Source organism: Triticum aestivum, chromosome 5B (assembly GCF_018294505.1).
Source record: "Triticum aestivum cultivar Chinese Spring chromosome 5B, IWGSC CS RefSeq v2.1, whole genome shotgun sequence".
Taxonomy (NCBI): Eukaryota; Viridiplantae; Streptophyta; class Magnoliopsida; order Poales; family Poaceae; genus Triticum; species Triticum aestivum.
In genome coordinates this window covers 541,550,459-541,558,540 of record NC_057807.1, presented here as the reverse complement: position 1 = coordinate 541,558,540, position 8,082 = coordinate 541,550,459, and positions in this window count along the sequence as shown.

The window sequence follows — 8,082 nt, the reverse complement described above, 5'->3', positions numbered from 1 at the left end:
ACCGGAGGTGCCGGACAACTTGTTGGAGGCGCTCAAAGGCGCTTCCATCGAGGAAGAACACCGCACTATTATGAGTGCGGTGATTCAGAAGGTTCAGCTCGCCAAGAGCGGGCTGACCGAAGCCTGCAGTAGCCTTCTAACAGGCTTTGAGGTAAGAAGTCAAAAATATGCAATGTGATACCACATAGACAATAGCCCCTGATGCTCGGTTCGGTGTTCGGAAAGAAAAGCCGGACTGAGGATCTAAAAAAGATATACGCAGGGTTGCTAAAAATTATGTCAATATGGGTTTGCAGGCTGTGCTGCTGACCTCTGCCGCACTGACTGCGGAGGTCGGTGCTTTGAAGTAGGAGCTTGAGCGGTCCGAGCAAGAGCTCGGCCGTGCCAAGAAGCAGCTCGAGGACAAAGAAGGTGAGTAACACCACTTTGAATGTTTACCTTACAGAAAAGGATTTAGGTTGCGACAAAAATAACAAGGATAATGTGGGTACTGCAGGGGCCACGAACGAGGTGGCAACCCTGAAGGAGGATGTGCCCGCGGCCGAACGCAATGCGGCCGCTGAACGAGCAGAGCGAGAGAAGTAGGAGGCGCGGGTGGCGGAGGTGCGGCAAGAGCTCCAGGCTCTCATGGAAAAGCATGAGAGTTTGGAGCGCGACTCAAAGACTCGAGAGTCCGAGCTTGCCTCGGCTCTCGAAAGTGCCAAAGCCGCCAAGGACGAGGCCCATAAGTCCCTCCAGGAGATTGAAGAGGTGAAGAAGATAGCGGCGGGTAAGGCATTTTTCATGCAAACCAAGCATGTGAATGTAAATTACCTGTTACTTACCCGAATTCGGAGCTCTCCAGGGGCGTTTGCAGATCTGCCTCGCAGCGTGTCCGATGCCGCCGCATTCTACCGAGCCGAGGAGGGGAGCTCAACGGAGAAGGTCTCCTGGTCTCAGTACGCCGAGGCTGGCCATCCGATGCCCCCTAGCGACCAGCTGAAGCAGCTGGTCGAGCTCCACAAGGTAGCCGAGCAGGCCATGAAGGGCCTCATAGTCCGGCTATGGCCTAGAGAGGCCATGCCTGGGAGCTACTTCGGCCTCGTGCGGCGGCTGGTGGATGCGTGCCCCTGGGTGGAGGTCATCAAGTGCTCCGCCTGTATTGAAGGTGCTCGTCGGGCCCTTGCCCGCGCAAAGGTGCACTGGGGCAGGCTGGATGCGGAGAGCCTTATCACTGACGCGCCGCCAGCGGGCAAGGAGTATCGTACGCCCGAGATGTACTATAAGACTGTCCTGAAGGGTGCCCGCAAGATTGCGGATGAGTGCCCCAGAGATGTAATTATTGAGTAAATTCGCAATGTGTTATCATGTGCGCTGAAAACTTTGTTCATATGTGCTAAGCAACGCTTATTGATTTAAAATATTACCTTATGTGCGGCCGTTTATTAAATCTGAGAGATGGCAAGTCGTCGGCTTCAGCCCCCATGCCACGAGTGTTGGGGTGTTCGGGATAAACTTGAGCACTCTTGTTCCCATTTTTGGGTCCATCTAGGGAGGCGCTCAACACAACGAACAAGGCAACCGGACTTATAATGCTTGAACACTCTCACTTAGCCATAGAATTCTATAATTTTAAATTTCGGCGAAGCCCCTAGTATTCGGAAGACCGAGTTCGGGGCGCTATCCACGCCTTGGCCGGACATTATCCGGTTCTTCGCTCGAAGCGGCATAAGTCTTTAGGGACTCGAAAAGACCTCTCGAACAGCGACCAGTCTCTCGCCTTATCATGACAGTCAGTTTTAGCTTTCTCCACTGAGGCGTTAACCCAGCTCAACCGGGGCGCAATCGCAGTGGTTCTCCCAGTGCTATCTTAGACGACAGAATGGAATGTAAGGTACCAAAACATGGGAGCCGGGCAAACCCAACTATTGACCCAAGACATGATTTGGAGCCGATTCATATAATGCTATAAGTTCGGGGTGCCACACTTGTGAAAGTGTTCGGACTTATCACACCATAATGCGGGGAACGTAAGCCCCTGGTGTATTCGGCCGTACCATAATATACGGATGCAAGATGTCATAAATGAACATATATGTAAAGTAATGCAATTATAGGCAAAAAGTGCTGCATTATTTATTCAAGGAATTCTGCTATGAGTATGGAATGATACAAACAGTGCGGTAAGCAAGGGATTGGACTAACTAGACATGTCTCCCTCCAGGGGTAGGCTGCGGAATGGTGTATTTAACAAATTTAATGCTCGTAATGGAGACCACCTGAGTGTTCGTCGCAGCCTTTGTCCCTCCCTGGCTGTTGCATCATGAGTTCGGCAGGTTCGCCACCGGACGGAGCATCTGGTGGACGGAGTCCTGTGTATAAAAAGAAGAAAAATAAAAATAAAAAGAGCGACACACTTGGGAGCCCCTGGTGTGGTCGAACCGCACTCTAGGTCTGTTGTGGTCGTGCCCCTTCCCCTATGCCCATGGTATCTCCAGAGCGTAATGATGTACGCAGAGAGCTTGTCTTGCAATCATGCGAGGGTTGGGGTTGGGGCCGCATTGCTACGCGTGCTCGGAACTTGCCAGGTGGTCTTGATTGATGTTGCTCCGGGCACGTTTGGCCGTGTCCGGTCGTTTAACGGCCGGACTCGAAAATTGCCTTAGAAGGCTGCTATGTACTTCTGCCCCTAGAGCCGCTGTATGTTCCTCCATTCGGAGGGAGCGTTTTGTATTTCTGTTGACCGTGATGACTCCACGAGGGCCTAGCATCTTGAGCTTGAGGTATGCATAATGCGGCACCGCGTTGAACTTTGCGAACGCGGTTCGTCCGAGCAGAGCGTGATAGCCGCTGCGGAACGGGACTATGTCGAAGATTAACTCCTCGCTTCGGAAATTATCCGGGGATCCGAAGACCACTTCCAGTGTGACGGAGCCTGTACAATTGGCCTCAACACCTGGTATGACGCCTTTGAAGGTCGTCTTTGTAGGTTTAATCCTTGAAGGGTCTATGCCCATCTTGCGCACTGTATCCTGATAAAGCAGGTTCAGGCTACTACCGCCGTCCATCAGGACTCTCGTGAGGTGAAATCCATCGATGATTGGGTCTAAAACCAATGCAGCGAATCCGCCATGGCGGATACTGGTCGGATGGTCTCTTCGATCGAAAGTGATCGGGCAAGAGGACCATGGATTGAACTTTGGGGCGACTGGCTCCATCGCATATACGTCCCTTAGTGCACGCTTCCGCTCCCTCTTGGGTATATGCGTTGCGTATATCATGTTTACCGTCCGCACTTGTGGGGGGAAGCCCTTCTGTCCTCTATTGTTCGGCGGCCGGGTCTCTTCCTCGTCATTGTTGTGCAACCCCTTGTCATTGTTTTCGGCAATTAATTTGCCTGCCTGCTTGAATACCCAACAATCTCTGTTGGTGTGGTTAGCTGGCTTTTCGGGGGTGCCATGTATTTGGCAAGAGCGGTCGAGTATTCGGTCCAAATTGGACGGGTCCGGAGTGGTTCTTTTAAATGGCTTCTTCCGCTGACCGGGTTTAGAGCCTCGAAATCCGGCGTTGACTGCCGTATCCTCATTGCTGTCGCCCTTAATGCGGCGTTTGTTCTTGTTTCGACGCGACCTGCCATTGTGGTCCTTGGTATCCGGACTGCCAGCATTTTTACTGAGGTTGTTGCTGCGAGCTAGCCAGCTATCCTCTCCTGCACAGAAGTGGGTCATGAGTGATGTGAGGGCTGCCATGGATTTCGGCTTTTCCTGTCCTAGGTGCCGGGCCAGCCACTCGTCGCGGATGTTGTGTTTGAAGGCTGTGAGGGCCTCTGCATCCGGACAGTCGACGATTTGATTTTTCTTTGTTAAGAACCGTGTCCAGAATTGTCTGGCCGATTCGTCTGGCTGCTGAATTATGTGGCTTAGGTCATCGGCGTCTGGTGGTCGCACATATGTGCCCTGGAAGTTGTCGAGGAATGCGGCTTCCAGGTCCTCCCAACACCCAATTGACTCTGTGGGCAGGCTGTTGAGCCAATGCCGAGCTGGTCCTTTAAGCTTGAGCGGGAGATATTTGATGGCGTGAAGATCGTCGCCGCGGGCCATACGGATATGAAGGAGATAATCCTCGATCCAAACCGCGGGGTCTGTTGTGCCATCGTAGGATTCAATGTTGACGGGTTTAAACCCTTCAGGGATTTGATGATCCATTACTTCGTCAGTGAAGCATAGTGGGTGTGCGGCGCCTCTGTATTGAGCAATATCACGACGTAGCTCAAGAGAGCATTGTCTGCTATGTTCGGCCCGGCCGGAGTTGTTGTATCCGGTGCGACGGTATTCGTCGTGGGTCGTGGGGCGCCCACGTGATCCATAGATAGATCTGGATTGTCTTGCCTTGTCCTCCAATATATCCCGCAAGTCCGGCGCGTTCCCCCGTGGCTTCGTACTTTTTGAGCGGTGCCGGGGTACGGTTCTAGTGGAGGGCCTAGATGCCTCTCTATCGCGGCCACGAGGTGGTCGGTCTGCCGTATTGTGCGCTGGTGATGAAGGTTTGTATGCTTCCTCCTCTAGTCGGGGGAGCAACTTGCGTTTTGGGTAGCTTTTGGAGGGGCGTTCGAGTTCATACTCTTCGGCCGCGAGGACCTCGGTCCATCTGTCGGCCAACAGGTCTTGATCAGCTTGAAGTTGTTGCTGCTTTTTCTTTAGGCTATTTGCTGTGGCCATTAGCCTGCGTCTGAAACGCTCTTGTTCGACGGGATCCTCAGGCACGACGAATTCGTCGTCGTTGAGGCTTGCCTCGTCTCCGGAGGGAGGTATGTAATTATCATCCTCGACCTCTTCGTCTGCCGCTCTCTCGTGAGGGCTTGCTTCTGCATCCTCTTGCGCTGAATCTTGCTGGAGGGGGTTGTCTTCGGCACTTTATGGGGTGTTGTTATCTCCTGTGCCGGAATCTCCATTCTTGCTGTGGCGGGATTTAGAGCGGCGCCGCTAACGTCGGCGCTTGGGCTGTTTCTTTAAGGAATCTGCCTCCGCTGCTTCTTCGTCGTCCCCATCTTTTGGGGTGTCCACCATGTATACGTCGTATGACGAGGTGGTCTTCCAGTGCCCTGTAGGCGCTGGTTCTTGATTGTCTCCGGCATCGTCGTCCATACCGTCGATTTCTTCGGAGTCGTAGTCTAGCACGTCGGTTAGATCGTCGACAGTGGCTACAAAGTGGGTGGTGGGTGGGCTTTGAATTTCTTCGTCGTCCGCATCCCAACCATCCTAGCTGTAGTCCGGCCAGGGCTCTCCGGATAGCGAGAGATGCTTTAGCGATTTCAAGATGTCGCCAAAGGGTGAGTGCTGAAAGATGTCCGCAGCGGTGAACCCCATGATCGGCGCCCAATCAGATTCGATTGGCAGGGGCGCAGGAGGTTCGGAGTCCGGCAGGGAGTCTGGCACCTCGGAGTCACGAGCTTTATAAGGGACGAGGTCAGTGTTCGGCTCCATCGCGTGGAAGTTGCAGCTCCCGAGGTGGTGTCCAGCCACCCATCCTCAGTCTGCGCGATCGGCTCCGGACTATGGGTCGGAGCGGATTCGTGTGCGGCCTCCAAGGTACTGTCCGTCGGCAGAGTTAGATCATGCCCATCGTGACAGTGCGGCATGCTCGGCTGCGGCTCGGATCCATTGAAGATCAAGTCTCCGCGGATATCGGCCGTGAAGTTTAGGCTTCCAAACCTGACCTGATGGCCAGGGGCGTAGCTTTCGATCTGCTCCAAATGGCCAAGTAAATTGGCCCGTAGTGCGAAGCCGTCGAATACAAAGATCTATCCGGGGAGAAAAGTCTCACCCAGGACTGCGTTGTTGTTTGAAGAAGCCATCAAGCCTATCGGTGACGACACAGAGGAACTCTCAATGAAAGCACCAATGTCGGTGTCAAAACCGGCGGATCTCGGGTAGGGGGTCTCGAACTATGCGTCTAGGCGGATGGTAACAGGAGACAAGGGACACGATGTTTTACCCAGGTTCGGGCCCTGTTGATGGAGGTAAAACCCTACGTCCTGCTTGATTGATATTGATGATGTGGGTATTACAAGAGTAGATCTACCACGAGATCAAGGAGGCTAAACCCTAGAAGCTAGCCTATGGTATGATTGTTGTAATGGTTGTTGTGTCCTACGGACTAAAGCCGTCCGGTTTATATAGACACCGGAGAGGGCTAGGGTTACATAGAGTCGGTTACAATGGTAGGAGATCTACATATCCGTATCACCAGGCTTGCCTTCCACGCCAAGGAAAGTCCCATCCGGACACGGGACGAAGTCTTCAATCTTGTATCTTCATAGTCTTGGAGTCCGGCCGATGATGATGATAGTCCGGCTATCCGGACACCCCCTAGTCCAGGACTTCCTCAGACCTCTACGGTGATAATTTCCCTCGCTAGATTCCATACTCTCCTAGGTTGTGAAACCAAGGCTATGACCACCAAAAGCTATGGGAATCAAAGCAAATGGAGACCAAGGCTCTGATACCACTTGTAGAACCTTGAAGTATGTCTAGAGGGGGGGTGATTAGACTACTTGACCAATTAAAAACTTAACCTTTTCCCAATTTTAGAGTTTGGCAGATTATAGCTATCTTTGGACAAGTCAAGCAATCATCACACAAATCAAGCAAGCATGCAAAGAGTATATAGGCAGCGGAAATTAAAGCATGCAACTTGCAAGAAAGTAAAGGGAAGGGTTTGGAGGATTCAAACGCAATTGGAGACACGGATGTTTTTGTCGTGGTTCCGATAGGTGGTGCTATCGTACATCCACGTTGATGGAGACTTCAACCCACGAAGGGTAACGGTTGCGCGAGTCCACGGAGGGCTCCACCCACGAAGGGTCCACGAAGAAGCAACCTTGTCTATCCCACCATGGCCGTCGCCCACGAAGGACTTGCCTCACTAGCGGTAGATCTTCACGAAGTAGGCGATCTCCTTGCCCTTACAAACTCCTTGGTTCAACTCCACAATCTTGTCGGAGGCTCCCAAGTGACACCTAGCCAATCTAGGAGACACCACTCTCCAAGAAGTAACAAATGGTGCATTGATGATGAACTCCTTGCTCTTGTGCTTCAAATGATAGTCTCCCCAACACTCAACTCTCTCATAGGATTTGGATCTGGTGGAAAGAAGATTTGAGTGGAAAGCAACTTGGGGAAGGCTAGAGATCAAGATTCATATGGTAGGAATGGAATATCTTGGCCTCAACACATGAGTAGGTGGTTCTCTCTCAGAAATGGTAAGTTGGAAGTGTAGGTTTGTTCTGATGGCTCTCTCCACGAATGAAGAGGAGGTGGAGGGGTATATATAGCCTCCACACAAAATCTAACTGTTACACACAATTTACCAAACTCGGTGGGACCGAATTGAAAAACTCGGTCAGACCAATTTAGTAAACCTAGTGACCGTTAGGGTTTTCGGTGGGACCGACATGCAACTCGGTAGGACCGATATGGTTAGGGTTAGGGCATAACATAATCTCGGTGAGACCGATTACACAAACTCGGTGAGACCGATTTTTGTAATTAGCTAACCAGAGAGTTGGTCAGGTAAACTCGGTGGGACCGATTTGCTCTTTTCGGTGCGACCAAAATGTTACAAAAAGGAAACAGAGAGTTTACATTGCAATCTCGGTGGGACCGATCGCTCACTTCGGTTAGACCGAAACGTTACGAAGGGAAACAGAGAGATTACAATCCCATCTCGGTGAGACCGAGATCCCTATCGGTAAGACCGATTTGCCTAGGGTTTGTGGCAGTGGCTATGACATATGAACTCGGTGGCGCCGGATAGAAAGAATCGGTGTGACCGATTTTGGCTTTGGGTTTAGGTCATATGAGGATGTGAGAAAGTAGTTGAGGGTATTTGGAGCATATCACTAAGCACTTGAAGCAAGAGGCTCATTAAGCAACACCTCATCCCTCCTTGATAGTATTGGCTTTTCCTATAGACTCAATGTGATCTTGGATCACTAAAATGTAAAATGAAGAGTCTTGAGCTTTTGAGCTTGAGCCAATCCTTTGTCCTTGATATTTTGAGGGATCCACTTTCATCATCCATGCCATGCCATTCATTGAGCTT